Genomic DNA, 19,385 nt, shown 5'->3' on the forward strand with positions numbered 1-19,385 from the left:
GAAGAATTAGCAAATCGAAGCTGGACCTTGGCTCATCTTAGTGTGTTTCTGAAGCGAAGATGGTGGTCGGGCCGTTTACACTTTCCACGGGCCTGAGGTATTCTTGAGGGTCTGTTGTAAAATTTGGAGTTTTGATGTCTGCTTTACATTTTATTGAATCATTCCAGACAGGACCCCCCTCCCCAAAAGCCCCAAATACATCGCCTTAAACCAAACTCCACAGCTTCACTGTGCTCTTAACTCTTATTTTAAAATGTGTCTACTTCTCAGAACCATGCTGGACCGCAGATAGGTATTTGTTGATGCTTTGCCCAATGAATGTGGTGTTGCCATGTTCCTTTTTATGTCCCTAAATATTTGATTTAAGAAGTAAGGGTTAAATCCATTTGAAGTTGCATGTTGGATCACCCAGTTTCTCCTCCTGGCTCCCCAGCTGACATTGTAAACAGTTCCCTCTCCAGCTATAAAAACAGAAAGTGCTGCAAATACTCAGGCCAGGCAGCATCTGTGGAGAGAGGAACAGAGTTAATGGTTCAGTTCCAGGTCAATAACTTTTCATTAGAACTTGTAAGTTATTTGCTTTTAGCTTACTGTCTCTTCAGGGGGAAGGTGGTGGCATGGTGGTAATGTTATGGGTTCAAATCGCACCATGGCAGCTGGTGGAATTTCAATTCAAATAATAAATCTAGAATTAAAAGCTATCTCAATAATGATGACCCATGAAACTATTGTCACAAAAATCCATCTGGTTCACTTCACTAATATCCTTTACGGAAAGAAATCTGCTGCCCTTACTCAGTCTGGCCTACATGTGATTACAGACCTCCAGCAATATGGTTGACTCTTAACTGCCCTCTGAAATGGACCTAGCAAGCCTCTCAGTTGTATCAAAGTTTTAAAGCAGTGAAACTCGGCGGACCACCCGGCATTGACTTAGGTACTGGAAGCGACAGCAGTTGACCTTGCAAAGCCATCCTTACTAACACCTGGGGGCTTGTGCCAAATTGAGAGAGCTGTCCCGTAGTTATACTCACGGAATCATACCTTACAAACAATGTCCCAGACACCACCGTCACCATCCCTGGGTATGTCCTGTCCCACTGGCAGGATAGATCAACTAGAGGTGGTGGCACAGTGATAAAGAGTTGCCCTGGGAGTCCTCAACATGACCCTGGAAGTCTAGTGGTGTCAAGTCAAATGTGGACAAGGAAGCCTCCTGCTGATTACCACCTATGCCCACTCCCTCAGCTGATGAATCGGTACTCCTCCATGTTGAACACCAATTTAGATGAAGCACTGAGGGTGCCAAGAATGTCTGCTTCAATGTCTGTTACTACTGACTGAGCTGTCTGAGCGGTAAACTGCTAGTCTGGGTTTGCGACAAATAGTGAGGAAACCCAACAAGAGGGGACAACTTACTTGACCTCGGCATCACCAATCTACCTGCCGCAGAAACATTTATCCATGATCGTGTTAGTCGGAGTGACCACCGCACAATCCTTGTGGAGACGAAGTCTTGCCTTCACATTGAAGGTCTCCTCCGTCATGTGTGGCACTACCACCATGCTAAATGGGATAGATTTCAAACAGATCTAGCAACTCAAAACTGGGGGCTGTGGGCCATCAGCAGCAGCAGAATTATATTCAACCACAATCTGTAACCCCATGGCCTGGAATATCCCCAACTTTACCATTACAATCGAGGGGCATCAACTCTGGTTCAATGAAGAGTGCAGGAGGGCATGCCAGGAGCAGCACCAGCCATATCTAAAAATAAGTCGTCAACCTGGTGAAGCTACAACACAGGATTATTTGCATGACAAGCAGTGGAAAAAGTATGTGATAGAGCAAAGCGATTCCCACAGCCAACAATCAGATAAGCTCTGCGGCCTGCCACATCTAGTCGTGAATGGTGATGGACAATTAAACAACTAACTGGAAGAGCAGGCTCCACAAATATCCCCTTCCTTGATGATTAGGGAGCCCAGCACATCAGTGGAAAAGGCAAAGCTGAAGCATTTGCAACCATCTTCAGCTAGAAGTGGATGATCAATCTTGGCATCTTCCCGAGGACCCCAGCATCACAGATTCAACTAATTCAATTCACTCCACATGATATCAAGAAATGGCTGAATGCACTGGATACTGCAAAGACTATGAGCTCTGACAACATTCTGACAATAGTATTGAAGACCTTTCCAGAATGCACTGCATCCCTAGCCAAGTTGTTCCAGGACAGCTACAACCCTATTACAGCTACAGCTATAATGTGGAAAATCAGGGCAAATCCAACCAGGCCAATTACCACTTTCATCAGCTTACACTCAATCAGCAAAGTGAGGGAAGGGATCATTGACAGTGTTATCAAGCGGTACTGAGCAATAAGCTGCTCGCTGATGCTCAGTTTGGCTTTCTCCAGGGCCACTTGGCTCCTGACTTGTTACAGCTTTGATCCAAATGTGGACAAAACAGGGGAGGTGATAGTGACTGCTTTTGACATCAAGCCAGTGTTTACATCAAGTAGCTCCAGCAAAGTAGCTCTATGGGTGGTGCAGTGGTATTGTCACTAGTAATCCAGAGACCTAGGGTAATGCTCTGGGGGATTTGGGTTTGAATTCCACCACGGCACCGTGGTGGAATTCGGAATTAAAAAAAGTCCAATGATGACCATGAAACCATTGCCAAATGTTGTAAATATTCATTCCCATAAAATAAATTTAAAAAACTGAAGGCAATGGGCATTGCGGGTGGGTGGGTGGGGGGAACTCTCCACTGGTTCGGAGCTGTACCTAGCACAAAGGAAGAATGGTTGTTAGAGGTCAATCAGTCCTGGGACATCACTGCAGGAGTTCCTCAGGGTAATGTCCTCGGCCCAACCATCTTCAGCTGCTTCACCATTGACCACCTTTCCATCAGAAGGTCAGAAGTGGGAATGTTTGCTGATGATTGCACAATGTTCAGCCCCATTTGCAGCTCCTCAGATACTGAAGCAGTCTGTATCCATATACAGCAAGACGTGGACACCCAACATTCAGGCTTGGGTTGCTAAGTGGCAAGTAAGGTTTGCGCCACACAAGTGCTAGGCAATGACCACCCCCAACAAGAGAGATCTAATCATCTCACCTTGACATTCAATGGTATAACATCACTGAATCCCCAACTATCAACGGGGGAGGGGGGGGGTTACCGTTTACCAGAAACTGAACTGGACTGACTTACTTAGACTAATAGGCATCAAGACTCCACCACCAGACCTGGTCAATCGCAATCTCTCTTGCTGCAGCCCAGGTGATGTCCTGCTCTTGAAGGTCCTCCATAAATGTACTTCACCAGGTCTTCTTTGGCAAGCCCCATTTTCTTCTACCTGGTGGTGTCCATTCTACTGCCGCACTGGTGGGGCGTACATCCAGGAGGCAAAATATGTGTCCTGCCAGCCTAAATCATCTCTCTGTCACGATATCCCACAGGCACCTCTGACCAGTCCTCTGCAGCACTTATTTGTTTTTAATGCTGCCTTTCCATGTGATGTCCAGGACCTTATGTAGCCAGTGCTGGTGAAATATGTCCAATTACGTGACACCTTTTGCTGTCCTGTTCCATGCCTTGCTGGCACAGATTGCAGTTGGCACTACTATGGACATGTAGACTCAAAGCAACTAGGAGCAGGGGTAGGCCATTCGGCCCTTTGAGCCTGCTCCGCCATTCATTATGATCATGGCTGATCATCCAACTCAATAGCCTGCTCCCGCTTTCTCCCCATACCCTTTGATCCCTTTCGCCCCAAGAGCTATATCTAACTCTTTGAAAACATACAACGTTTTGGTCTCAACTACTTTCTGTGGTAACAAATTCCACAGGCTCACCACTCTCTGGGTGAAGAAATTTCTCCTCATCTCAGTCCTAAATGGTCTACCCCATATCCTCAGACTGTGACCCCTGGTTCTGGACTCCCCCACCATCGGGAACATCCTTCCTGCATCTACCCTGTCTAGTCCTGTTAGAATTTTATAGGTTTCTATGAGATCCCTCCTCATTCTTCTGAACTCCAGCGAATATAATCCTAACCGACTCAATCTCTTCTCATATGTCAGTCCCGCCATTCCAGGAATCTGTCGGGTAAACCTTTGCTGCACTCCCTCTATATCAAGTACATCCTTCCTCAGATAAGGAGACCAAAACTGCACACAATATTCCAGGTGTGGTCTCACCAAGGCCCTGTACAATTGCAGCAAGATATCCCTGTTCCTGTACTTGAATCCTCTGGCTATGAAGGCCAACATACCATTTGCCTTCTTTACCGCCTGCTGCACCTGCATGCTTACCTTCAGCGACTGGTGTACAAGGACACCCAGGTCTTGTTGCACATTCCCCTCTCTCAATTTACAGCCATTCAGATAATAATCTGCCTTCCTGGTTTTGCTACCAAAGTGGATAACCTCACATTTATCACATTATACTGTATCTGCCATGCATTTGCCCACTCACTCAGCTTGTCCAAATCACACTGAAGCACCTCTGCATCCTCATTACAGCTCACCCTCCCACCCAGCTTTGTATCATCTGCAAATTTGGAGATATTGCATTTAATTCCGTCATCTAAATCATTAATATATATTGTGAATTTTCCTTGAACCACTGTAGTCCATTTGGTGCAGGGTTACCTGCAGTGTTGTTATGGAGGGATTTCCAGGATTTTGACCCAGCGACAGTGAAGGAATGGTGATATATTTCCAAGTCAGGATGGTGAGTGGCTTGGAGGGATACTTGCAGGTGGTGGTGTTCCCATGCATTTGCTGTCCTTGTCCTTCTAGATGGTAGTGGCCGCGGATTTGGAAGGTGCTGTCAAAGGAGCCTTGGTGAGTTGCTGTGATGCATCTTGTAGATGGTACACACTGCTGCCACTGTGCATCGGTGGTGGAGGGAGTGGATGTTGGAGGTGGTGGATGGGGTGCCAATCAAGTGGGCTACTTTGTCCTGGATAGTGTCGAGCTTCGAGTGTCCTTAGCACTGCACTTATCCAGACAAGTGGAGAGTACTCCATCACACTCCTTGCTTGTGCCTTGCAGATAGAATCATAGAATGGTTATGGCACAGAAGGAGGCCATTCAGCTTGTCACATTCCTGCTGGCTCTCTGCAAGGGCAACTTAGCCACATGATTTGACTTGCACACCCAAACCTGGATCATTAATATATTTCCAGGAAAGCAGTTGGGGAGCCCCATTGTATACCTTCCTTCAGATGAAAAACAACCGCTTGCCATATTCATCTTCGTTTCCTATCATTCGGCCAACTTTGTTTCCATGCTGCCACTGTTACTTTTATTCCATGGGCCTAGACTTATCAGCGAAGTTAATCATGTGGCACTTTATCAAACACCTTTTGGAAGTCCATGTAAACCTCATAAAACAGCTTAAGTTTGTTGAGGACTATTTGCCTTTAACAGATCCATGCTGGTTTTCTCTAATTAATCCTCACTTGTCCAAGTGATTGTGAATTTTGTTCTGAATTATCATTTTTAAAAACTTCCCTACCACTGAGGTTAAACTGATTGATCTATAGTTACTGGATTTATCCTTACACCCTTCTTTGAACAAAGGTGTAACATTTGCAATTCTGCCGTCTTCTGGCACCACCTATCTAAGGAGAATTGGAAGATTATGGCCGGTGCCTCTGCAATTTCCATCCTCTCTTCCCTCAGCATCTACAGATGAATCCCATCTGGTCCTGGTGACTTATCAACTTCACGTACAGCGAGGTGTTTATCATTGTTTTTTTTAATCATCTTCATCAATTTTTAACCCATCCAATATCTCAACTACTTCCTCTTTCACTAGGACTTTGGTAGCATCTTCCTTGGTAAAGACAGATGCAAAGTACTCATTTAGTGCCTGAGATAGGCTCTCTGCTTCCATGATCCCCTTTTCGGTCCCCATTAGCCCATTCCTCCTTTTACTATCCCTTTACTATTCATTTGCTTATAGAAGACATTTGGATTCCCTTTTACGTTGGCTGCCAGTCTCTTCTCATACTCTCTCATGCTCTCTCTTTGCTTCATTTCCTTTTTCACTTCCCCTTTGAGCTTTCTAGATTGAGCCTGGGCCTCACCTGTCATACTCATTCTTTTTCTGCTTCATCTTACTCTCTAGTCATCCAGGGAGCTCTGGCTTCAGTTGTTCCACCTTTCCCTTTCATGGGAACGTAACTCAATTTTACGTGTACCATCTCTTTAAAGGCAACCATTGTTCAGTTACAGTTTTGCCTCTCACTTTTTGATTACAATCTACCTGGCACAGATCTGTTCTCATCCCAATGAAATTAGCACTCCCCCAATTTAGTATTTTACTCTGGATTGTTCCTTGTCCTTTTTCATAGCTAACCTAAATGTTATACTATGATCACTGTTCTCTAAATATTTCCCCACTGACACTTGATCCACTTGACCCACTTCATTCCATCAGTGGGAATATATGAAATAGGAGCAGAAGTAGGCCATTCGGCCCCTTGAGCCTACTCTGCCATTCAATAAGATCATGGCTGTTCTACATTCCCATCTACCCCCGATAACCTATCAATCTACCTCTGCCTTAAAATTATTCAGTAGCCCTGCTTCCACTGCCTTCTGAGGCAGAGTTCCAAAGTCTCACAACCCTCTGACAGAAAAAAATTCTCCTCATCTCTGTCCTATAAGGGTGAACTCTAATTTTATAACAGTGCCCCCTAGTTCTGAACTCACCCACAAGAGGAAACATCCTTTCTGTGCCCAACTTGTCAAGACATTTCAGAATCTTTTATACTTCAATCAAATCACCCTTCAGTCTTCTAAACTCCAGTGGAAACAAGCCCAGTCTGTCCAACCTTTCCTCATAAGACAACCCGTTCATTCCAGGTATCAATCTAGTAAACCTCCTCTGAACCACCTCCAACGTATTTGCATCCATCCTTAAATAAGGAAACCAAAACTACACACACTATTCAAGATGTGGTCTCATCAACGCCCTGTATAATGGAAGCATAACATCCTTATTTTTATGTTCAATTCCTCTCCTAATAAAGGATAGCATTCCATTAGCCTTCTTAATTGCTTACTGTAACTGCATACTAACTTTTTGTGGCTCATGCACGAAAACCCCTAGATGCTTCTGTATCTCGGAATTCTGCAGCCGTTCTCCGTTTGAGTAATACTTTGCTTTTTTATTCTTCCTGCCAAAGTGAACAACTTCTCATTTATAAAAACAAAGAACTGCGGATGCTGGAAATCCAAAACAGAAACAGAAATACCTGGAAAAACTCAGCAGGTCTGGCAGCATCGGCGGAGAAGAAAAAAGTTGACGTTTCGAGTCCTCACGACCCTTCAACAGAACTGAGTATAGTTAGGAGAGGGGTGAAATATAAGCTGGTTTAAAGGGGGGGGCGGGTGTTGGGACAAGAATCCAGTAATAGATGGAGATAACCAAAAGATGTCACAGACAAAAGGACAAAGAGGTGTTAAACGTGGTGATATATAAAGGAATGTGCTAATTAAGGGTAGAAAGCAGGACAAACCAGGTACAGATAGCCCTAGTGGGGGTGGGGTGAAGGAATACTAAAAAGGCTAAAAGGTAGAGATAAACAATGGGTGGAAATACATTTAAAAATAATGGAAATAGGTGGGAAAAGAAAAATCTATATAAATTATTGGAAAAAACAAAAAGGAGGGGGAAGAAATGGAAAGGGGGTGGGGATGGAGGAGAGAGTTCATGATCTAAAATTGTTGAACCCAATATTCAGTCCGGAAGGTTGTAAAGTGCCTAGTAGGAAGATGAGGTGCTGTTCCTCCAGTTTACGTTGAGCTTCACTGGAACAATGCAGTAAGCCAAGGACAGACATGTGGGCATAAGAGCAGGGTGGAATGTTGAAATGGCAAGCAACAGGGAAGTCTGGGTAATGCTTGCGGACAGACCGAAGGTGTTCTGCAAAGTGGTCGCCCAGTCTGCGTTTGGTCTCCAATGTAGAGGAAACCGCATTGGGAGCAATGAATGCAGTAGACTAAGTTGAGGGAAGTGCAAGTGAAATGCTGCTTCACTTGAAAGGAATATTTGGGCCGTTAGATGGTGAGGAGAGAGGTAGTGAAGGGGCAGGTGTTGCATCTTCTGCGGTTGCATGGGAAGGTGCCGTGGGAGGGGGTTGAGGAGTAGGGGGTGATGGAGGAGTGGACCAGGGTGTCACGGAGGGAACGATCCCTACGGAATGCCGCCGGGGCGGTGAAGGGAAGATGTGTTTGGTGATGGCATCATGCTGGAGCTGGTGCAAATGGCGGAGGATGATCCTTTGAATGCGGAGGCTGGTGGGGTGATAAGTGAGGACAAGGGGGACCCTATCATGTTTCTGGGAGGGAGAGGAAGGTGTGAGGGCGGATGCGCAGGAGATGGGCTGGACACGGTTGAGGGCCCTGTCAACCACCGTGGGTGGAAAACTTCAGTTAAGGAAGAAAGAGGACATGTCAGAGGAACTGTTTTTGAAAGTGGCATCATCAGAACAGATGCGACGGAGGCGAAGGAACTGAGAGAATGGGATGGAGTCCTTCCAGGAAGCGGGGTGTGAGGAGCTGTAGTCAAGGTAGCTGTAGGAGTCCACATTATACTCCATCTGCCAGATTTTTGCCCATTCACTCAACTTATCAATATCTGTCTGCAAACTCCTTATGTCTTCTTCACAACAAACTTTCCTACCTATCTTTGTGTTGTCTGCAAATTTAGCTACCATGCCTTTGAAGTCATTGATGTAAAAAGTTGAGGCCCCAGCACAGACCCCTGTGGGACTCTACTCATCACATCCTGCCAATCAGACAAAGACCCATTTATGCATACTCTCTGTTTTTTGCCAGCCAGCCAATCTTCTATCCATGCTAATATGTTACTCCCTACACCATGAGCTTTTATTTTCCTCAATAACCTTTGATGTGGCACCTTAACAAATGCCTTCTGGAAATCCAAGTACAGTACGCCTACAGGCTCCCCTTTATCCACAGCACATGTTACTCCCTCAAATAACTCTAATAAATTCATTAGACATGATTTCCCTTTCATAAAACCATGCTGACTCTTCCCAATGACCTTGAGTTTTTCTAAGCGCCCAGCTATAACCTCTTTAATGATCGACTCTAACACCTTCCCAACGACAGACTTCAGGCTAACTGGCCTATAGTTCCCTGTTTTCTGCCCCCCTCCCTTCTCAAATAAAGGGGTTATATTTGCTACTTTCCAGCCTGATGGAACCTTTCCAGAATCTAGGGAATTTTGGAAAATTAGCACCAACGCATCTACTACCTGATTAGCCTCCTCTTTTAAGATCCTAGGATGTAGTCGATTAGGACCCAGACACTTGTCAGTCCGCAGCTCCATCAGTTTGCTCAGTACCGCTTCCTTAGTGATTGTAATTTCACCAAGTTCCCCTCTCCCTTCCACCTCCTGATTTACAGCTATTACTGGAATGTTTTTTGTATCCTCAATAAGTGAAGACAGAAGCAAAATATTTGTTTGTTTCATCCACCATTTCCTTATTATCTATATTAACTTCCCATTGTCACTCTCTAGAGGACCAACACTCACTTTACTTACTCTTGTCCTTTTTAAATACCTGTAGAAACTCTTGCTATCCATTTTTACATTTCTAGCTAGCTTCCTCTCATGCTCTAATGCCTTTCTCCTGATGAATCTTTTAGTTGTTCTCTGCCGTTCTTTATATCCTGGCTAATCATCTGACCTGCCCATCCATCTTTGCGCAGTTATACGCTTTTCCCTTAAATTTGATGCTTTCCCTAACCACTTTAGTTAACCACGGATGGTGGATCCTCCCCTTAGAACTTTTCTTTGTAGTAGGAATATAGTTATTCTGAGTATTCTCAAATATCCCCTTAAATATCTGGCACTGCTTCTTTATTGATCTATCCCCTAGCCTCGTATCCCAGTTCACTTCAGCTAGCTTAGCTTTCATGCCCTTATTTAAGTTTAAAATACTAGTCTTAGACCCACACTTCTCCCTTTTATACTGGATGTAAAATTCAATCATTGTGGTTGCTCCTACTTAGGCCTTCACTCTGAGATCATTAATTAATCCTGTCACATTACATGCACCCTTCCTCGTTTGGCTGGTAGCATGCTAATCAAGAAAATTCTCCTGAACACATTTCAGAAATTCTTGCCCCTCTCTGCCCTCCATATTATTACTGTGCAAGTCTACATTAAGATAATTAAAGTCCCCATTCTATAGTTTTTCCACCTCTCTAATTTCCCTGCAAATCTGTTCCTCTATCTTTCCAACTAGTTGGTGGCCTATAGAATACATCCAGTAGTGTAATGGTCTATCTTGTTTCTTAACTCTAATCAAGTGGATTCTTGACCTCTCCATGACATGCTTTCTCTTCAGCACTGTAATATTCTCCTTCATTGATATTGTCACCTGTCCTCCTCCCTTTCCTTCCCTATCTTTCCTGAACATCTTGCATCCAGGAATTTAGTACCCAGTCATGACCTTTTCTTTGAGCCAGGTCTTCGTTATTGCCACATGTTCCCAAGTGGCTATTTGCGGCTGAAGCTCACCAACCTTACCTTCTGTGTATTTGCATATATCCACAGTAGACCTAATGTACACCTGACTGCAATCCCTTGTAGTCTGACCCCACCTAATACCTTCCTTTTTTCACTTTAGTGCTATCTGTCTCTCCTAATCTGCGGTGCACGTTGTTTATCTTAAGCTACACACTGGTTTCCATCCCCCTGCCAAATTAGTTTAAACCCTTAGAAGCCTCGGGCAAAGATGTGGCATTCTCGCAGTCTACACATGTATAATGTTGGTGCAAGGATGTTTGCTGAGAAGGCAGGAGCGCTGTCCTTGTGCACGTGGTGTCTTTCTACATGAACAATGTGCAAACTCCATGGCACTTGCTGGTGTTGGAGGAAGCATCATCTGATCTATGATAAATACATCATTTTCTCGTTTCTACCCATGGCCCTTTGGAGATGGGATTTCTGGTGTGTTTTGAAGACATCGCTTGTGTATTGCAGACTGGTAATTGGCAAGCTGTATATGCTTGTGCAATGAATCTTTGTTTGGTGGCAAGCACTTCACATAACTTCCAATCCTGAACATTTGACATCCGCCTGGTTCGCATCTCTACATCCAACCTGCCATTGAGCTCACAAGTATATGCCTTTAGCTCTTCACAGGGGGATTGCAAAATAGCAAACGATGTCCCTAACTTCTCAAATGTTGCACAGTGCTCTTTGCTGGTGATCAGGAGTTTCGCTGATTTTACCTTCCCCATTCCATACAGAATCGCATCCTGAAAAATAGTAAAACCCAATGAGAGCAACGCACACATCCTTACCAGAGTGACCAAAGATGAGATGAACATCAATTATATGCACAAGATAAAAGCAAAATACTGCGGATGCTGGAAATCTGAAACAAAAACAGAAAATGCTGCAAGAACTCAGTAGGTCTAACAGCATCAGCGGAGAGAGAAACAGAGTTAATGTTTCGAGTCCGTATGACCCTTCTTCAGAGTTAAAGAGAAGTAGAAATGTGATGGAATTTATACTGTTTAAGGGAGGGTGGGGCAGGTGGAGCTGGATAGAAGGCCAGCAATAGGTGGGGACAAAGGAGAGATTGACAAAGATGTCATGAACAAAAAGACAAAGGGAGTGTTAAAGGTAGTGGTAAGGGCTAAAGAAGGTGCTGATATTGGCAAAGGTACGAAAGCAGAATGTGATAATAGCAGAACAAGGGTAAGCACTCTGAAAAGGACAAGGGGGCGGTGGTGGGGAAAAAAAGGATTGAAAATAGGATAAATAGGGGGATAAAAAGGGATAAAACAATTAATAAAAATAAATAAAAAATAAAAATGAAATTTGCGAAAAGGGATAAAAAGGGTTGAAGATAGAGGAGAGAGTTCATGGTCTGAAGTTATTGAACTCAATATTCAGTCCGGAAGGCTGTAAAGTGCCTAATCGGAAGATGAGGTGCTGTTCCTCCAGTTTGCATTGGGCTTCACTGGAATATTGCAGCAGGCCAAGGGCGGACATGTGGGCATGAGAGCAGGGTGGAGTGTTGGAATGGCAAGCGACAGGGAGGTCTGGGACATGCTTGCGGACAGACCGAAGGTGTTCCGCAAAGCGGTCACCCAGTCTGCGTTTGGTCTCTCCAATGTAGAGGAAACCGCATTGGGAGCATCGAATGCAGTAGACCAAATTGAAGGAGGTGCAAGTGAAGCGCTGCTTCACCTGAAAGGAGTGTTTGGGCCCTTGGACGGTGAGGAAGTAAAGGGGCAGGTGTTGCACCTTCTGTGGTTGCATGGGAAGGTGTCTTGGGAAGGGGATGAGGTGTTGGGGGTGATGGAGGAGTGGACCAGGGTGTCCCGGAGGGAATGGTTCCTACGGGTGGGGGCGGTGGGTGAGTGGAAGATGTTTTTGGTGGCATCATGCTGGAGTTGGCGGAAATGACGGAGGATTATCCTTTTGAATGCAGAGGCTGGTGGGGTGAAAAGTGAGGACAAGGTGTCCCTATCATGGTTCTGGGAGAGAGAGGAAGGTGTGAGGGTAGAGGCGTGGGAGATGGGCCGGACACAGTTGAGGGCCCTGTCAACCACAACAGGTGGGAAACCTCGGGTAAGGAAGAAGGAAGACATGTCAGATGCACTGTTTTGGAAAGTGGCATCATCAGAACAAATGCGACGGAGGCGAAGGAACTGAGAGAATCGGATGGAGTCCTTACAGGAAGAGGGTGTGACAAGCTTTAGTCGAGGTGGCTATGGGAGTCAGTGGGCTTGTAAGGAATATTGGTGGACAGCCTATCACCAGAAATGGAGACGGAGAGGTCAAGGAAGGGAAGTGTTAGAGATGGACCAATTGAAGGTGATGGAGGGGTGGAATTTAGAAGCAAAATTGATCAATTTTTCCAGGTCCAGATGAGAGCATGAAGCAGCACCAAAACAATCACTGATGTACTGAAAAAAGAGTTGTGGGAGGGGGCCTGAGTAGGACTGGAACAAGAAATGTTCCACACATCTCATAAGGAGACAGGCATAACTGGGGCCCATGCAGGTACTCATAGCCACATCTTTTATTTGAAGGAAGTGAGACAAGTTAAAGGAGAAACTGTTCAGTGAGAGAACAAGTTCAGCCAGACAGAGGAGAGTGGTGGTGGATGGTGATTGTTTGGGCCTCTGTTCAAGGAAGAAGCGGAGAGCCCTCAGACTATTCTGGTGCGGGATGGAGGTGTAGAGGGATTGGATGTCCATAGTGAAGAGGAGGCGGTTAGGGCCAAGGAACTGGAAATTGCTGATATGACATAGGGCATCAGAGGAATCGCGGATATAGGCGGGAAGAGACTAGACAAGGGGAAGAGAGAATGGAGTCGAGATGGGAAGAAATTAGTTCCGTGGGGCAGGAACAGGCTGACACGATCGGTCTACTGGGACAGTCCTGTTTGTGGATTTTAGGAAGGAGGTAGAAGCGGGCTGTCTGAGATTGGGGGGCTATGAGCCTGGAAGCTGTGGAGGGAAGATCTCCAGTGACAGTCCTGGAAACAATGGCTTGTGGTTCAGTGGTGGGGTCATGGTCCAGGGGGAGGTAGGAGGAAGTGTCTGCGAGTTGGCGCTCAGCCTCTGCGAGGTAGAGGTCAGTACGCCAGACAACAACAGCACCATCCTTGTCGTCAGGTTTGATAACAAAGTCAGGGTTGGACCTGAGAGAACGGAGTGCGGCAAGTTCAGAAGGAGACAGGTTAGAGTGGGTGCGAGGAGCAGTGAAATTGAGACGGCTGATGTCATGCCGACAGCTCTCAATGAAAAGATCAAGAGCAGCTAAGCGGCCAGAGGGAGGGGCCCAGGTGGAGGGAGAACACTGGAGGCAGGTGAAAGGATCCGTGGTTCGGGGGGAGGGCTCTTGCCCAAAGCAGTGAGCACGGAGACGAAGGCGGCGGAAGAAGAGTTCAGCCGAGCCTGAAATTCATTGAGGTGAGGGCGTAAGGGGGTGAAACTGAGTCCTTTGCTGAGCACTGAACGTTCAGCATCAGAGAGGGGAAGGTCAGAAGGTATGGTGAATACACAGCATGGGCTGGGATTAGAAGCCGGGATGGGGTCAGAGGGACAGGAAGGGGTGGAGAGTCCTGGATGGGCGTTGGTATCAATAAGTTGTTGGAGCTTGCATTCCTTAACACCTGAAAGGAAGAGAAAAAGTTTCTTGTTAATGCGTCAGATGAGATGAAGAATAAAATGAAACTGGGGACAAGGACAGCTTTGAGATAGGGTGAGTCAGTGCTGCTGGAGGGAGAGGTTGAATGTGTTCCTATGATGTCATATGCATGTTGTTTCCTCTTCCTTTACAAAAGTAGAGCTTAGCACAGTACAAGGACATCAATGTTAGGACTGTTTATGATGACATGCTCACTGGAACAGACTGCAAATATACTGAAGCAGTCGTGTGTCAGCTTCTTCTTGATTAGAGGAACTGCAAGGCAGAAATTTTGGGATTTTCTGGTCAGAAGAGAAAATTTCGGTGACTTGCATTCCTCCAACTGACCTCCACCCCCTTTCCCCACTCCTGATGCTTTCGACCTTGTATCTGTCTAGAACAAAGTGAATCACTCTTGACTTATCCATTTTCGCTTGTCTCACAACAACTCTCAGCAATTGGTCAGTAAACTGTCTAAATGTTGATTGTGGTTTCATGACTTGAATCAATACCAGAGCATCCCATAGCCATGTTGTACCATTTGGGATCATGTCAATAGAAGGGGATTGGTTGATTGACCCCTCAAGTAAGTGTAAGGGCTTTGCTTTGTTTGCCTTGATGAGGGATCCGTCATGATTAGCTAGAGGCAAGGGTAATGTTCCTTCCTAATGTATGAACTAGCATCTCACTGATGTCCACTTTTCTCACTGCTCCAATAACAAATAGCCTGACAAGTTTCGATCTGCCTCTGGAGCGATCTCCCTACCCTTTTCTTTGGTTACTGTACGCTTTCCTGTGTCCTTGAAAGTCTTCAGTTTCATCTTCTTGACAGAATCTTGAAAGCTGACATTCTGGTATTTTAGCCACTTCTGACAGTCATGAACGCTTCCTTTCCCTTTCCCTCTGTAAGGTCTTTGACTGCAGGTGCTGGAGCAACTTGGCCTGATGTGATGTGATGCAACTGATCTGTCTCCAAGGAAGAATCAAAAGGATTAAACATTTTGAATGTGTCCATGGCATTCCTCATGTACTTTTCATCACTCTCCCTTCTTGTCCAAGTCAGTGCATGATCTCCTGGATGTTCTGTGACCAGCTTCTCCTTAACAGTTTCGGCTGATAGCAGCCCTCTCATGTGTGACGGGATCCACCTTTGTACAGCTCCATTATTGAGAGTAAACCCTATCAGTCCTCACTTTGTCTTCAAGTCATGGTTGGCCGTCAGTTCAATAACTTGATCATGTGCTGTTGAAGAGAAGCCAGACTGCTGTTGTCGCTGGGCAATAAATTGTCCCCTACTCCTAGCTCTGTATTGATATCAGGGTGACTTTCTTTCAAGCTGTACACCTCGAGCTAATATGCTGAAAGATACCTGGCATGGTTGACTCGATTGTAAGTGAAGAACCATGGCAGCATGGAGCAAACGCTTGAAAGATGAAGCTCATAGCTGGTTGCTCTGATATATAGCAGCAATTCTTCTAGCGTATTATAATTGCTCAAGAACTGAAAAGTCATGCTGTTTTACATTATTAATAGCAAAGTTGTAGCAACTAATGAGTGCCTGGAATCTCTTGGAGTTGAGGATATCATCAAAATCATCATCGGGGAAGGCGGTCTGAAGTTCAGCTGCTGTAAGTCAGGTCTAGCTTATCATCTGGTAGAGTGTCAATGTAAACCTGCTGCCTCAATCTCAGTCAAGCTTTACACACAATCTTGTGAGTTCTAACACTCCCCTTGAAATGATGGCCACTTACAATACCATTAACAGAACCTGCTGCAACCAGTTCAGACTCGGTGAAGATGTCCTGAAGACCTGGCATCTGCACATCTTTTCCTGATGCTATTGCAGTGTGAAACTCCTCCATGTGAAGAATAAGCCTCTGTATGGAGAGGCTGTTCCTTGCAACAAATCTCCTAGGCCTTCGCATAAATGACCTGGTCCACTACTACAACAATTCTGTCCAGCCTGAATTTGCCTGCGATGTCAATACTTGGTTGCAAGATTGTGTTCACTGTACTGAGCTCAGTCAGGCTGGCATCAATGACTGGGAGGTAGTCAATGTTTGATTTCTGTGGGATTGAAGTTCTCTGAAGCAGCGTATTGAAACCAGTCTATCCAGGCAAAACATTATTGTTCATTTCTGGCAACTTGCTGAGGAAGTATGCATTAACCAAGCTGTGTGCGTTTTCTTGAATGTGTAGATGATTTTCAAGCTCTAATTGTACTCCCTCACCAAATGGCTGTGTTCCTGCCCTTTGTACTCCACTAATCAAATTGAGATTTGTGGGGCGTGGTTGTAGGGATTTCTTTTTTTGTTTTCTTCAGGGCAGGTGCTTCTGATTGCTTTTGCTTTTGTTCTGGATGGCTCATCCCTTTCATTATACCATTTCTATTGTGAGTTGCACCTTTTCTTGACGATATCTGCTCTCCCAAGGTTGTTATCCCAGACCAGCATTGTCTGTACATTGGGGTTGATATTGGGTGGGATGTACTACTTACTTTGTTGAATCTGAAGCTCAGTCAATGCTGTGTCATGCTCTAACATCTGAGAATTTGAAGAGCAGTCCTCTAAACCATTTTAGAGGCCCGATTAACCGCTCTGAGCCAGCCGTGTGTATGACAGACGTTGCCAGAGCCAAATGTTTTGATATGAGCCGCCGCCTCTTCAATCCCAGGTTCAAGTCCTGTTGGCACAAGGAAATAATCTTGGCGGCTATTGATATCGTTTATTGGGACCTGAGAGTCGTCATCTGGAAGCTCACTTGTTATTCCTGTTGCCCATGCAAGGAAAATTGAACAGCTCATTAGGCATTAAATCCTTTGCCGCATCTAGAGTTTGGTCCTCTGCAGTTGGGGGCCATCTAAGTGGAAGAATGACATGAGACTTTTTTTTGAATTGATTGCCTCAGTGCCAGTGCAGCATGATATCTGTATATGGGTCAGTAATTAGAGTTTGTATCTGATATTCCTAATGGGCATTGTGGCTCCAGGATCCATGTAGGTGCCTGAGTCTGTATCAGTCCTACTTGCACTTGTTTCTGAAGACAAACCTCTGTCCCCTGAACAACTTCATCTGTCGCAAAATCCTCAACAAGGAAGATCGCCCTTTCTACTATGAGTTGATCTGAGAGATTTTAGGAAGGGATGAGATTTTGCCATTCTTAGTTTGAGATTATAGATCTTATACAAGGAAGCTTCGATGACCTCTTTGCCCAGGTTGCATTTCTGCTGCTGTATAGTTTTGTCATTCTAAGAACTTCACAGTTCTTTACAGTTCTACCCTCTATAACCACATCGCAGAAATACTGATATCTTGTCTGGTAGAGGTTGCTTTCTGCAGGGCTTTCTAGCTGTCTTTTGGCAAGTAACACTTGTAGATCTCTGATAACAGCTGAGGCAATATCTTGCTTCAAGAACAAAAAGGTCTTGTCCACGAGCATGTAACAAGATTGCTTCATCTTTGCGGGTCCCCACTTAGAGGAGCAGCTTGCTGCTGTGGTCTCGCATTGTATCAGCCTCTCTTTACATTTCTTTCAGCTGTGTGTCTCCACGTGTTCTTTGTCTTTCTTACAGAGAAGGCACTGCACTGGGAGAAGATGGAAAGGCCTTGCAGGTAAGTCCTCGAAGTCTGTCACCTTTGAGCGAAGCAGTAAAACCTTAGTGTGGCTTCACTCCTCTCTGCCCTGGTTCTGCAGCTGTTTCAGCTGCACAAAAATTAAAAAAAGACGAGGAGAAAAGGAAATTGAGAAATAGAGTGGAAATAGGAATGGGGAGACAAAGCAACAGAAAGCCAGAGAAAGAGTAAATGAATGTGATAGATGTTATTAATAGTAACACAAAATTTGATTCTTAAGTTTTTATGATTAACTTGACCAGAGTGAGCTTGAGAACTGTCGATTCATTTGTGTGTGGAGTGAGTGACATAAATACATGGAGGTTAAAGCAGGTCCACGGAATGGATAGGTTGGATAGCATGCCACTTCGACTACATAGAGAAATAAGTATATAAACGTGTCTAAATTAACATAGCTCCATGTGAAATATTGTAAAATCACATGTATTCACATTCATAGTTATAAATTTCCCTTTCTAGCTTTTTGGCCCTGTCAATCTTGCATTTATCAGTGAAACGCATGTGGCAATGCAGATAATACCCAATCACACTTGGGGTTAATTCAGGTCTTTCTGGTGCAATACTGGGCTCTAAATCTAAATTTTCAATGTCATTTTCAGCAATCTTGGCTCCTTTTGTTCCAGTAAATTTCCGCTGACGAACACTAGTGAGGAATTTTATCCAGCTACAGTCCGAAAAGGGAAATAAATTCCCGGCTCCTGTAACAACGTGCGTGCAGCAGGCTATTGTTTTGCCGCAATAGAAACAAAAAATACTGGACCCAAAACGTTAACTCTTGTTTCTCTTTCCACAGATGCTGCCTGACCTGCTGAGTATTTCTGGCATTTTCTATTTTTATTTCTGATTTCCAGCATTGGCAGCATTTTGTTTTGATTGCTCTGTACAACAGGGTCCATTGGCTGATTTTGCAAAACTGACACATGCATCAGTTGTGATTGGCCATAAAAGGAATTATATCATCATTCTGGGTTTTTCATGCAATTTCTGCATATTTTATAACAATATTTCCTGTAAAAATGCTCACTGTGAGCATTGATTTTTGTGATAAGTGGTGTCTGAACTAATCATGGTGCAAATTTGAAGTAGTTCCAAGGAGGGGCCTACGGAAATGCATTTTTTTTTTGAGACTCTGTCCACGGTCCACCTCCCAAACAGCACCGCAAACCGCCTCGTGAGGACAAGTAGAACTAAGTACTGGTTGGAGAATGAGATGTTCTTAGGGGAGTCCTGCACTATCTACCTGGTACTCCCTGACTGCCTGGTGGTCACCCATTCCCTCTCTGCGTCATACTGTTAAGCTCTGAGGTGACCACATCTCGAAACTTGCTAGCCACATAGCTCTCAGTCTTGCAGACCTCTGAACAACTGCACCACTTGCTGCCCTGTGACGCCATTCCTTGCTTTTGTTTTTGTTCATTTGTTCTCACAGTGCTGTCTCTCTCTCTCTGTCTCGCCACTCCTTTTACCCTGCAGTTTTCTCTCTATCTCCTGCTGACCTCCTCAGGCTCACTCTCTGTTCTCCCACTGACTCTTTTACCTCTT

General features: G+C 44.9%; 1 protein-coding gene across 4 annotated transcripts in view; it reads left to right on the forward strand.

Annotated features, from left to right (window-relative positions):
- The window catches only part of LOC144672647 (zinc finger protein 148-like), a 156,876-nt gene that overhangs the window by 659 nt on the left and 136,832 nt on the right, over positions 1-19,385 (forward strand). Inside the window, exon 1 of one of the 4 annotated variants that reach the window (XM_078534514.1) lies at positions 17,536-17,822. The exons of the other annotated variants lie outside the window; for them this stretch is intronic. The gene's annotated coding sequence lies outside the window, so the exon portion shown is untranslated. Of the gene's footprint in view, positions 1-17,535; positions 17,823-19,385 lie in introns of those variants that run through there. 4 annotated transcript variants of the gene reach the window in all.

Source organism: Cetorhinus maximus, chromosome X, assembly GCF_964194155.1.
Source record: "Cetorhinus maximus chromosome X, sCetMax3.hap1.1, whole genome shotgun sequence".
NCBI classification, from domain to species: domain Eukaryota; kingdom Metazoa; phylum Chordata; class Chondrichthyes; order Lamniformes; family Cetorhinidae; genus Cetorhinus; species Cetorhinus maximus.